Genomic DNA, 14,023 nt, shown 5'->3' with positions numbered 1-14,023 from the left:
CGTACACATTATTGCTCAGAGTCAAGAGGCATGAAAGGGAAGCACTGGTTGGGAAGGGAGTGAGACAGGGTTAAAACCTCTCCCCGATGTTATTCAATCTGTATATTGTGCAGGCAGTAAAAGAAACAAAAGGAAAATTCGGGGTAGGTATTAAAATCCATGGAGAAGAAATAAAAACTTTGAGGTTCGCTGATGACATTGTGATTTTGTCAGAGACAGCAAATGACTTGGAAGAGCAGTTGAAAGGAATGGATAGTGTCTTGAAAGGAGGATATAAGATGAACATCAACAAAAGCAAAACGAGGATAATGGAATGTAGTTGAATTAAGTCGGGTGATGCTGAGGGAATTAGATTAGGAAATGACACACTTAAAGTAGTAAAGGAGTTTTGCTATTTGGGGAGCAAAGTAACTGATAATGGTCCAAGTAGAGAAGATATAAAATGTAGACTGGCAATGGCAAGGAAAGCGTTTCTGAAAACGAGGAATTTGTTAACATCGAGTATAGATTTAAGTATCAGGAAGTCGTTTCTGAAAGTATTTGTATGGAGTGTAGCCATGTACTGAAGTGAAACGTGGACGATAAGTAGTTTGGGCAAGAAGAGAATAGAAGCTTTCGAAATGTGGTGCTACAGAAGAATGCTGAAAATTATAAGAGTAGATCACATAACTAATGAGGAGGTATTGAATAGGATTGGGGAGAAGAGGATTTGTGGCACAACCTGACTAGAAGAAGGGATCGGTTGGTAGGACATGTTGTGAGGCATCGAGGGATCACCAATTTAGTGTTGGAGGGCAGCGTGGAGGGTAAAAATCGTAGAGGGAGACCAAGAGATGAATACACTAAGCAGATTCAGAAGGATGTAGGTTGCAATAGGTACTGGGAGATGATGAAGCTTGCACAGGATAGAGTAGCATGGAGAGCTGCATCAAACCAGTCTCAGGACTGAAGACCACAACAACAACATTGCTCCAGGGATGTCTGGGATGGAACCTGAGTGCAGCATGTGAGATAAAAGAGCGCTCGCTACAAAGTGGTCTTGAAAAACTGATTACGTTTCATTTAATCACCTTACATAGGGCATCCACAATTTTTTTTTTCCTGTTGTAATATTAGTATTATCTGATCCTGAATCAGCAGTACGTCAACAAAGACTGGTATATCTCTCCGCCAGATCATGTTTCGCCACTGCCAGGACCCCGCCAGAGTGTATCTGCCTCTCCTTGAGGTTAATATGAAAATTTCTTCTAGTTTTACACCACTGTTATTCAGTTTCCAAATAGTTCTTCTGTAGTAAATCGATCACACGCCAGTTGTTGAATATCATTTGCTAATGTGGTTTCTTGCAAACGTGAAGTTACATTACTTAACGTAGTCTGTATTTTATGGTCTGAACTGCGCATTAAATTAGAAACAAATTTATATGCGTGCAGAAACAAATGCAGTGTAAACTAATCCTCTACCTATCAGGAAACTCGTAACATCACAAAGCTGTGGCGAGACGATGAATCTCCATTGGCTCATTGGTTTCCTGGTAACTAAATACTGCGAAACCATTTCACTTCTAGAGCTATGTCGTTAGTACCCATGTCGTCATACATACTGTGGTACACCGTATGTATGTTACTTTTTTTCAAGAACATATATGGAATAAGTGTATCACGGGACATTTTAGCAAGTGCCTCACTTCTTAGATATCACGAGAGGTTGTCCAGAAAGTAAGTTCCGATCGGTCGCGAAATGGTCACCACTGGGAAAATCAGGTAAAGCTTTCCACAAATGTGTCAGGCAGTGTCTCTAGTTTTCCCGTCGATCGTGTCGCGTCGCTCTTTTCAGTTTTGAGTGAACAGTGAGCATATAAAGATGCGTAGGGAATATTGTCTCCCGCCAAGAATGAGGGCCTGCTTAGAGATTTCGCCTGTGTCATGCAGCTCACATGACACAACTGTCGACCAGTTCCTTCTTCATGCCAATTCTCGGCCGCACGCTTCAGGGGCAATGAAGACGCCCCTGCAGCGTTTCCAATGAGAAGTGTTTGATCACCCACAATACAGTCCGTAATTGGCACTCCCTGAGTCTCATCTCTGCTCACAAGAACCGCTGGCTACGAAGACAAAAATTTCCACGGACAACGAGCTGCAGACCAGTGCAGATAACTGGCCGAAAGCACAGGCAGCTGCTTTATATGACGAAGATATTGGAAAGCTGATACAAAACTACGACAAAACACGAAGTTGGTTCGGCGACTATGTAGAGAAGTCTGTTCTGGTTTCCATTGTGGTTTCCATTTCGCGACCGATCGGAACTTACTTTCTGGACAACCCTTGTATTGGCAGAACACCAACAGGGAATGAGGGTACACGGAGCAAATGGTTCTTCCTATGGTAAAATCATGTCTCAAAGGTCTGAAAGAAGTTATCGACGCATTAAGCACAGTCATCAAAACATGCACATACAAAAATAGACGTTGTCAACACCTGGCTATAGCGCGTTTGTCCACTTTTGGATCCCTCAAAGCTGCGATTCTACAACCCATGGGTTTGACAAGTCATTAGCACGTTTACGGCGGTATGTGACCCAGTTGTCAACGTACAGGTCACGCGTTTCCCGTAAATTACGGGCTGGTGGCCTGTGGGTGTGGAAATGGCACGCGGTAGCGTCGCAGATGTCTGGGGGTTCAGATTAGGTAAATATGCTGTCGTAGACACCAAAGTGAGATCACAATCATGCTTCTCAAACCACCATTGCGCGATTCCTTGATTGTAATTCCAATGAACTATGCCCTCACCACCCGGCAGGACAACCATGAATGAATGCAGGTGGTCCACAACAGCGTTCATATAGTCGATAGCTGTCAAGATAACTTCAATAACTGCGACGGGTCCCATGGAAGCCCACTGACACGAAAATAATTCCATACGCTGATCTGAACCTCGTTGCCTCTGCCAAAACGCTGCATTTATAGCAGCGGTTCATTTGAGCGAAGAGATGATAATCAGAGGGAACCAAGTCCAGTTTGTATGGTGGCTGATCAAACACTTCCCATCGAAAACCCTGTACTAGCGTCTTCGTTGCATCTGCACTATGCGGCCGAGATTCGTCACGAAGAAAGAAACGCATGACATTTACGGTGGGTGTGTTTAATGAAATCAGGTGAAACCTCTTAATAAGACTTCACATCAATAGGGGATACTATTGTTCTAGCGAACTTTACGTCCCCCCTGTGAGCTCAGAACTGAAACCTGGGTTGTGACGCTCTAGTCCAGCATACTAGAGACACTGCGCAACACATCTTCAGTAAGCTTCACTGGAAGTTCATTGCGGTTTTAATTCCACGGTCGATCAAATGTTGAAAGAAAATAGCTCTTGCATAAAAAATAGATTACTCATCTTCGATTATTAGTTGGTTGTATCAAGGTATTAACTTTTCGCAGTTTTTTCTACTTTGATAAGCTTCAGCGTAAATACTTGCCACCCTTTTCTTACTCTACACTGAGAAAAAAGCTTCCGGTTGACGAACATCACCATAAATTGCTGAGATGGCTCACTGGAATCTTTGGCATCTTACTCGATTTCCAGATTACAGTCTTATGTGCAATAAAATACAACCCTGATAAGTTTTAACATCCCCTTCTAGCGGGTCCAAGTCGGCGATAATCGAATACTGTCATGGGCGATCAAAAAGTTTCCGTTCGAAGTACAGAATAGATATACCAAAGAGGGTGTTGATGGAGATGATGGAGAGGGTTTTAAGGGCGCACGAAGGCAAGGTCTTCATCGGCCACTCAGTAACAGATTGAGATGGGTGTCAAGGAAAGACTCAGAACAGTAAGATAAAACAGAACGTAAAACACAGGTAACAAGCTTGGAAAAATATGTGCCTACCTACACCGAAACGTCGAACGAAGCATGCCGTCAGCAGTAAAACATGGACAACACAGGAAGAAAGTGGTAGAGAGACCTAAAACAGTACAGCAGATGGAAGTGTCTGGCTGACCGCAAGGAAAAAAGGGAGGAGCCAGCCACTTTGCAATACACTAAAACCTCCAGCCTACAAGTTTAGGCCAGAGTCCAGACACATCACAAAACTTTAAAACCCTAGAACACACGTCTCAGCATTAGCTAAAACACAGGGCAGATCCCCATCAACTTGTGCTTCGGCCCTTGCATCACGGTATAGAATGCAGTCTGTTAAAATGTGCCGGACAGAGATGTGCACACCACAAGCATCACAAAACGGGGGATCCTCCCGCTGTAATAGAAAGCTATGTGTGAGAGGACAGTGAGAAATCGCAATGAGTACAGGCGTAACGACCCTACCGACGCACCATGTAGATAAAAGACGTTCCGTGAAACATCTTATCCTCTTGCGTGAAGACGTACGTAACTGCCTGTTGCACATTCTCGTCCGACAGGAATCGTCGACCCTTTGCAGTCATTTTCTACAGACCGAAGGCGTTTTAGTTGCAGAACGTGAGACCAGGACTATTGATCGGGTGCTCCAGTGTCTCCCTCTGGCGTAACCTCTGCATCGCGACGTCTGCGATGTGGGGACGTGTGCTATCAGCAGCATTCCTAGTAGAGGAGCGCCGTTTGACAACCGTGGTTTCCGACAGACATGCTGCTACGTACACATTCTTCATTCCCTGCTACATGTCTAACGGTGTCTGTCCTTCGACACCCAAGGAAAGAATAACAGCACGTTGGTCCTGTTTGGTCGCATTTGGTAATAACATCGCCATAGTTCACGTTGCCGCATTTACCGCATGCATGTCGAAAAGACATAACTGGCACACTAATCCCTTGCCCAGACGTCGGTGCTTACAGACCCGCATCGGAGTCGCGTTACGTTTTACATACGTTGCAGTAACGCCACCACTCGAATTCTTTTCGATCACCCCTTATACTTCGACGTTGGAGAGCACACATTTGCAGCAGAATATGACTCGATACCGACCATTAGCTGACTACTCGGCTTTACAGATTTACTTTCATTTACACTCCTGGAAATTGAAATCAGAACACCGTGAATTCATTGTCCCAGGAAGGGGAAACTTTATTGACACATTCCTGGGGTCAGATACATCACATGATCACACTGACAGAACCACAGGCACATAGACACAGGCAACAGAGCATGCACAATGTCGGCACTAGTACAGTGTATATCCACCTTTCGCAGCAATGCAGGCTGCTATTCTCCCATGGAGACGATCGTAGAGATGCTGGATGTAGTCCTGTGGAACGGCTTGCCATGCCATTTCCACCTGGCGCCTCAGTTGGACCAGCGTTCGTGCTGGACGTGCAGACCGCGTGAGACGACGCTTCATCTAGTCACAAACATGCTCAATGGGGGACAGATCCGGAGATCTTGCTGGCCAGGGTAGTTGACTTACACCTTCTAGAGCACGTTGGGTGGCACGGGATACATGCGGACGTGCATTGTCCTGTTGGAACAGCAAGTTTCCTTGCCGGTCTAGGAATGGTAGAACGATGGGTTCGATGACTGTTTGGACGTACCGTGCACTATTCAGTGTCCCCTCGACGATCACCAGTGGTGTACGGCCAGTGTAGGAGATCGCTGCCCACACCATGATGCCGGGTGTTGGCCCTGTGTGCCTCGGTCGTATGCAGTCCTGATTGTGGCGCTCACCTGCACGGCGCCAAACACGCATACGACCATCATTGGCACCAAGGCAGAAGCGACCCTCATCGCTGAAGACAACACGTCTCCATTCGTCCCTCCATTCACGCCTGTCGCGACACCACTGGAGGCGGGCTGCACGATGTTGGGGCGTGAGCGGAAGACGGCCTAACGGTGTGCGGGACCATAGCCCAGCTTCATGGAGACGGTTGCGAATGGTCCTCACCGATACCCCAGGAGCAACAGTGTCCCTAATTTGCTGGGAAGTGGCGGTGCGGTCCCCTACGGCACTGTGTAGGATCCTACGGTCTTGGCGTGCATCCGTGCGTCGCTGCGGTCCAGTCCCAGGTCGACGGGCACGTGCACCTTCCGCCGACCAATGGCGACAACATCGATGTACTGTGGAGACCTCACGCCCCACGTGTTGAGCAATTCGGCGGTACGTGCACCCGGCCTCCCGCATGCCCACTATACGCCCTCGCTCAAAGTCCGTCAACTGCACATACGGTTCACGTCCACGCTGTCGCGGCATGCTACCAGTGTTAAAGACTGCGATGGAGCTCCGTATGCCACGGCAAACTGGCTGACACTGACGGCGGCGGTGCACAAATGCTGCGCAGCTAGCGCCATTCGACGGCCAACACCGCGGTTCCTGGTGTGTCCGCTGTGCCGTGCGTGTGATCATTGCTTGTACAGCCCTCTCGCAGTGTCCGGTGCAAGTATGGTGGGTCTGACACACTGGTGTCAATGTGTTCTTTTTTCCATTTCCAGGAGTGTATGTGGGAACCATTCAGTCTTAGAGAGAGCGCTATTGAAACAGAGATTAGTGAAATAAGGGTGGAGATGAGCAGTCCAATCACATAGACAGTCGCCACATCCTGTGACATTCTTCACTTGCACTGTCGAAAAACATGACGTTACGAGACTACCTTTACAGAGGGGGATAATGTGATATGGAAATCAATTACTATTTTCTGAAACAAGCTTGAGCTCCATCAATTGCCAAACCTCGATACTGTTGCACCTCATAGTTAAGACTTCCATCGTGCGTCTTGCTACTTTTAAGGACTCTGTCTACATTATTGTTTCTGCAATCTGCGTATCAATGTTGCCAGCTACTAATAAACATTTCCTATGTTTCTACCGGTCACAACATGGTAATCCGCCCGGAGTCTTGTTAGCCACGCGGTCTAGGGCACCTTGCCAAGGTTCGCGCGGCTCCCCCCGTTGGAGGTTCGAGTCCTCCCTGGGGCATGGGTGCGTGTGTGTTGTCCTTAGCGTAAGTTAGTTTAAGTTAGATTAAGTAGTGCATAAGCCTAGGGACCTATGAACTCAACAGTTTGGTCCCATAGGATCTTACCACAAATTTCCCAAAATTTCTCTTTAAACACGTCCAATTTTTTGATGTTTTCCAAAATCGTATGCATAGATAGTATCGTTATTAAGATTTAAACTGGCATAGTAGTCACCGAGCTCGGCTTGTAGTTAGTCGCTATTAGGTTCGAGCTATGCATTTTGTTTCGCTCCATGAGTACAGTTATCCAGGAGGTCTTGTAATAAGTCGCTAAGGACATACTATCGTCTTCGAGCAATGCTTATCGTTTCTGTCCAAAATATGAAGTTAAAAATGTTCCTTAACGCCGTGAAACAAAAATTTAGGCGTTTATACCATGTTACTCGAGTAGCAAATGAGAAGTTACTGTTTCACAGATAATCTCTTACCCTAAGATGGTTTGGTAAATGCCTTCCGGAGATTACGCTGTGGAACTAAACATGAGAAAACGACCTCATCTAACGATATCACCCACCATTTTCAGGGGAATCTAGGTGCTTAACACACATACTTGTAGCCGTATGTTCTTCTGGAATAGGCGCGGCCTATAAGCAATGTTTCATACCTACCTGCAAAAGGCAGACTGAATGCGATTGTCCCATGACTGACTAGTTGCGTCTTTCTACCGAGACAGTGTCTGAAACTCGTTAACCTGCAAGCAGCGTCCTGGTAATGTCAGTTATCAGTCAGGGGCTTGGGACGGCTGGTGCAAAGTTCAAGCGCAGATCGCTGACACGAACTGTGTTTAGCCAACGTTTTATGAGGACGAATTCATGAACAAATTTAAACGAAAAAAAAATATGGTGTACGTCTGTAGATGTTAATATAATTTTCTAGCACTATTTTAATCAAAATTTTGGGTACACAAAAAAACAGAAATGTTTACAGGAAACTGAGAGCAGTAATATATCTGAATAAGTGTGGATTTAGGGTTTGACGTAGAGAAAAAGTGAATTTCTGATAGGTGGAAAAGGGATAGTTTTAAAACGAGTTATTTACTGTTTTCTGACGAGCTATTGAGACTGGTATGGCTTAAAATGGATAAAAATACTTGAACAAATAGCAGAAAAATGCGGGATATTAAACTCCCGTAATAATAAGAAATAAATTATTACTACACACAAGGTGATGCGATCAAAATCAGTCAAGAAATGTCGGAAAAATCGCTAGAATATTCATCAAGGGAAGAGAAAAAGAGCTTATCAGGACCAGATTACAGGATATGAACTTCGTTTTTCAATCCATAAGCCGAAAATTAAAAGATGTGATGAACTTTTGTTGATAAGAAGCGGTAACTTCTGATCGAAAAAGAAGCTTAGTGGATAAATGGCAGACTAAAGATGGCAAGGTCTGGCGTTCGTCTCATTCTTACCGGGATGTTCTTTTCCGTCACTTATTGCTTTTATTTATCCTCTGGCAACGATTTGATACTTCCAAAATCAGAAGCTGCACCGCCGATCGGGGTTTGCGTTATATTGTAGGTTCATATAAGACTGTCTATGCACGTTGGATCAATGGTAGAATAAAACAAGGTGATACTATCCTCAACAGTGTCATGCCAAAGTCGTCGCTGCGGCATTCACATGAAAGTATCTTCATTTTTTTGGAGGAAAGTGAGATGAAATTTGTAATTACAGTGTTGATAATCTTATTCAGTTATACATTCGTGCCAGGCAGACCATCTAAATGGACTTATTTATTTATTTCGTTAGTTAGTTAGTTAGTCACACATACCGTATATCATCTGAACGATTCTTTTATCGAAATGCTGTGAAATGAGTCATTTAACGAGATATATATACAGGATTAATGTTAACATTAATGAATACATTACACTGAGTAGGTGATCACAGTGACGGGATATCGCTTAATATTGTGTCGGACCTCCGATTACTCGGCGCAGTGCAACGACTCGACGCTGCGTGGAGTCTCGATTATGTCCCATAAATTTCGATGGGATCCATGTGAGGCGATCTGGGTGCCCAAATCATTCGCTCTAACTGTCCAGAATGTTCTTCAAACCAATCGAGAACAATTATGGCCCTGTGACCTGTCTAAGTAGGCTGTTAAGGTTTTAGTGTTGGTAACCCCACGTAGCGCTCTATATGAAAATCACTGACTGTGCTGTGTGAAGTCTGTGTCTGATTTGCATTGTTGGATTATTTGCTATTGTAGTGTTGAAATGTATTTAAACCGACAAACTCTGAGAGGTTGCAGTGGACATCAAAACAAATATTTATCCCTCATCTCAATTTTTTCCTATCAAGATTATTTAAACCGGTGGAGGGCAAATTACGCTCTTTAGTTGTTAGAGGCCGTATTATGATCTTCAGTTCTTAGAGGGCGTATTACGGTCTTCAGTTGTAGGCAACTGCTGTCCACCAATGTAATAGTGCATTTTCTCTGTTTACTAATGGAGCGATACACCTGGAGTGAGTACAATGATATGGTTGGTGCGTACTGCGTAGCGCACCACAACGGACGAGCTGCACAGCGGGTTTATCAACAACAACAATAACCCCCAGGCTGTGGCTAAGCCATGTCACCGCAATATCCTTTCTTTCAGGAGTGCTAGTCTTGCAAGGTTCGCAGGAGAGCTTCTGTGAAGTTTGGAAGGTAGGAGACGAGGTACTGGCGGAATTAAACCTGTGAGGACGAGACGTGAGTCGTGCCTGGGTAGCTCAGTTGGTAGAGCACTTGCCCGCGAAAGGCAAAGGTCCCGAGTTCGAGTCTCGGTCCGGCACACAGTTTTAATCTGCCAGGAAGTTTCAACAATATCCTAGTCGCCGTATCCCGGATCATACGATCTTTGCTGCTGTGTACCAACGTCTGCTGGAGACCGGGTCATTTAGCAGATTACCTGGACAGGGACACCGTCGCACGGTAAGAACGCTGCAATTTGAGGAAGCTGTCTTGCAGCATGTGGAGCGGGATGTTTCAATCAGCACTCGTGCAATTGCACGTAAAATGGGACCGAATCAGACGAATGTAAGAACAGTCCTTCGAGAGCAATTGTTACGTCCATTTCACTTACAGTGTGTCCACAACCTGGAATCAGTTGATTATCCACCCAGAGCACAGTTCCTCTACCGGTTTAAATACTTCTCATAGGAGAAAATGACATTAGGGAAAAATATTTGTTTTGATGTCCCCTACAACTTCGCAGAGTTTGTCGGTTTAAATACTTTTCACCCTGTAGATATGAATACTTTTGAATATTATTAAGGTTTGTTCTACATCAAAATCTTTCATTTGCTAACTATGCCTATCAGTAGTTAGTGCCTTCAGTAGTTAGAATCATCTATTTAGCTGGCAGTATTGGCGCTCGCTGTATTGCAGTAGTTCGAGTAACGAAGATTTTTGTGAGGTAAGTGATTCATGAAAGGTATAGGTTATTGTTAGTCAGGGCCATTCGTTTGTAGGGATTATTGAAAGTCAGATAGCGTTGCGCTAAAAATATTGCGTGTCAGTTTAGTGTTGATCGGAGTAAGTAAAGAGAGAATAGTCTGAGTACGTTCAGTTCCGCTGAGCTGTTTGAAAATCAAATAACGTAAGAGGTTTATCAGCACAGTAATTCACTAATTTTTCGAAGGGGATGTTACACCTGGCGGGTCGTTATCCATAAAAACTCCATCACTATTTGGCTACGTGAAGTCAATGAATAGCTGCAAATGGTCTTCAAGCAGCCGAATATAACCATTTCCAGTCAGTGATAGATTCACTTGGACCAGTGTCCCCAGTCAATTCCACGTAAACACAGACCACGCCGTTATGGAGAAACCTTGCCCAGCGCCTTGATTTCTTTGGGTCAACGGCTTTGTGGGGTGTGCGCCACACTCAGCTAAAATCACCTGTTACCAACTGAAATTGGGACTTACCTGACCAGTCCACGGTTTTACAGTCGCCTACGGTCCCACTTACATGGTCACGAACCCAGTAGAGGCGCTGCAGGCAGTGTCGCGCTGTTAGTGAAGCAGCCACGCCGGTCGTCTTGCTGCCATAACCCATTAACGCCAAACTTCGCCGCACTATCCAAACGGATACGTTCGTTGTATGTCCCACAATGATTTCTCTGGATATTTCATGCAATTTTGCTTGTCCTGTTAGCACTGAAAACTGCACGAAACGCTGCTGCTCTGCTTTCTCCCTAGTGAGAGGTAATGCCTGGAATTTGGTGTTTTCGGCGCACTCTTGACACTGTAGATCTCAGAATACTGAATCCCCTAACAAATTCCGCAATGGAAAGTCCCATGCTACCATTCGACATTAACAATCTGTTAGTTCCAGTCGTACGGCTATAATCATATTGAAAAGCTTTTCATGTGATTCACCTGAGTACAAATGACAGCTCCACCAATACACTGCCGTTTTATATGCTGTGTACGCTGTACTACCACTATTTGTACATGTGCATATTGCTATCCCATAACGTTTGTCATCTCAGTGTTGATTTTAGGTCTACTCATGCAACTAACACATAAAACTAGCTTTTTTTTAGTTTTTTTTAACTGGTTGCCAGATTTAAAATAAAAATTCTACTATGGGCAAGGAGTTTTACATGTTATATTTAAAACTTGCTTAGCTTGAAAAGTTGGTTTTTACCTGTGAGACATTTGGCATTATCGAGCAAATGATCAAAAAATTTTGCTGCTGCATACTGAAATCCTTTCGGAGTCCCTGGAAGCTTCAGTAAAGGATAATTAAGGCCATTTTTTCCCAAATGCTATAGCTATGGACATCACTGTTCTTCTCGAATTGTGATATAAAGTATTTCATTGTCTAAAATATGTATTGTCATGGTACATTTCAATTACGTAACTATTTGAATAGGTACCTACATGACGACCGCGGACTAACGTCACATATTTTTCTGACTGCTCCATTTTTCTGTTGTCAGTATTTTCTTTCTAAGTGAGGAGGTGCCTCATAAAACTGTGCCGTAAGCATTACTGAGTGGAGAAATGCAAAATATGGTCGGCGGCTGTTTTCAAGATTAGCAGTTATACAAAGTGCAAAAGTACCTAATCTTAATTCTTTGCGATGCTTAGTGCTGTGCTTCTTCCAGTTCAGGTTTTCATCAATATGTACAGCCGAAACTCTGGAGCGTTCTGTCCTGTTTAATGATTCCTGCTCACATACTACATCAACTGTTGGTATGTCTTTGTTTGCTGTACAGAACTGTATATAGTTAAATTTAGGGAAAGTCTGTTTTCAGGACGACACTTTCTTTGATGAAATTACTATCAGTTTCTTCTATTGCTTTCCTTCAAATGGAATTCCTTACAACGTTGGTATTACATTCTGATCTTGAATGTTAAGTGGAAAGTAATTCATACAGCTGAGGAATAGGAGTACAAACAAAATTGAACCCTACGGGGTACCCTTTGTCGTGTCTCTCAGATCACTAAAATTTTCTGGCCTTCCACCACTGTTTTAATTATTCAGCTCAATATTTTGCATTCTGTTTGATAAGTATTATTCCAACCAGTTTTGTGTAGAGCCATCAGTTCATAAAACTTATGTTTTTATAAAATAGTAGGATGATGTACAGAATGAGACACCTTGGAAAGATAGCATAAAATACAAATTTGCAATATTTCGTTATTTAAGGCTTGTAATACTTGGTGGGTGAATGTATAAATAGCATTTTCAGTCTAGCAACCCTTCTGGAACCCAAACTGTGATATATGTAAACTGTTTCTACTTAGATGTGAGACTCTCTTGAGTTCATTACTTTTTCACATATTTTGAAAAAAAAAACACCAGTAGGAAATTGGATTATAACTGTTTAAGTATTTTTTGTAAACTTTCTCATACAGAAGTTTTAAGGAGTGCTTATTTTAACCTCTCTGCAAAAATTCCCTATCAGTGATACATTACATGTATCAGTAATGGCATTACTTATTAAGACAGAATAACTTTTCAGAATTCTGTCTGTAGACTGACTAGGCTAACCATATAGTATTAACCTCACTGTTTGCATTATTACTTTCTCTAAGGATGTGTATACTTCAGGACATTTTAATGACTTTTCTTAAAGTATTACAATATTCTTCGTAGAGTGTAAGTATTTTAGTCTTTAGACACATTGTCGTCTTTCTCTTACGTAAGATTTTAGTTCCCTTAGTTGTCCATGGATAGCTTATTTAATAACTTTTCATTTTTTAACGCTATATTGGATTATTTTCTGGAGAAGCTGCTTTCAAATACTGATCCAGTATTACCATGGGGGAAATTTCATTTGACATTAGCATCTCTTTCTATATATACCTAATCCGACCTCCTTTAACGTTCTCTTAAGAGACTTTACACTGTTCTTATTAACAAGCGTAATAGTTTTGTATGGACCGCCCTCAGTGCTGTACTGTGCTATATTGTCTGTTTCCATCAACTGTCCATCGTGATAAGATAGTCGAATAATGACGGGGTCACAATGTTTCAGTTTTAGCACTGTCTATAAAACGTTTGTTATTCAGGGTCCTTCTATGTTGGCGCACAAGAGCTGAAAAATTAACTACTAAAATCAGCCTGAAGCAGCTAAATAGTGATTCCATTTATGTTATCATGTTTTCAGGAATTTCCACAGAGTACCAAATCTTACTTCTTGTCTGACTAGTAGCTACAAATAACGCATTTAAATTTCTCATAAGCAGCCGAAAGTTTCCTAAAAGGGATCTGTAGACTGGTACAACTACGGTATAGCTCGCAAGCACATGATTCTAGCTTCTGATCCACCAAACCACTTCGTTTTATATGTGTGTGACTTTGTGTTCAACTTTTACGGAAGTTGGAACTCTTCTGTGTTTCATTTCAACGCTGCAGGAAGTGTTGGTAGTATAAATTCCCTGATTTTATCTTGTCCATCCCACTGGTTACATGGTATTCGGCGAGGCACAGGACATATATCATTTCAGAGTTTTACTCATCTTCTACACATGCAAGAAGCTCATCTATCTGATTTTTCAGCCACCTGATGTTCTGATGAAATAAACTACTTCTACAAAGAGGGCCGCTTGAATCTTCACAGTCAGTGCTTCCGGAATGTC

At 43.2% G+C, this 14,023-nt stretch overlaps 1 non-coding gene across 1 annotated transcript; it reads left to right on the top strand.

Annotated features, from left to right (window-relative positions):
- The first annotated feature begins 9,647 nt into the window (after positions 1 to 9,647).
- On the top strand, positions 9,648 to 9,722 carry Trnas-cga. The gene has a single exon. It is a non-coding gene; the product is annotated as a tRNA-Ser (tRNA).
- The last annotated feature ends 4,301 nt before the right edge of the window (positions 9,723 to 14,023 follow it).

Source organism: Schistocerca americana, chromosome 5 (assembly GCF_021461395.2).
Source record: "Schistocerca americana isolate TAMUIC-IGC-003095 chromosome 5, iqSchAmer2.1, whole genome shotgun sequence".
Classification (NCBI taxonomy): Eukaryota; Metazoa; Arthropoda; class Insecta; order Orthoptera; family Acrididae; genus Schistocerca; species Schistocerca americana.
The sequence above is the reverse complement of the archived record's forward strand: the minus strand, read 5'-3'. Positions and strand labels throughout refer to the sequence as shown.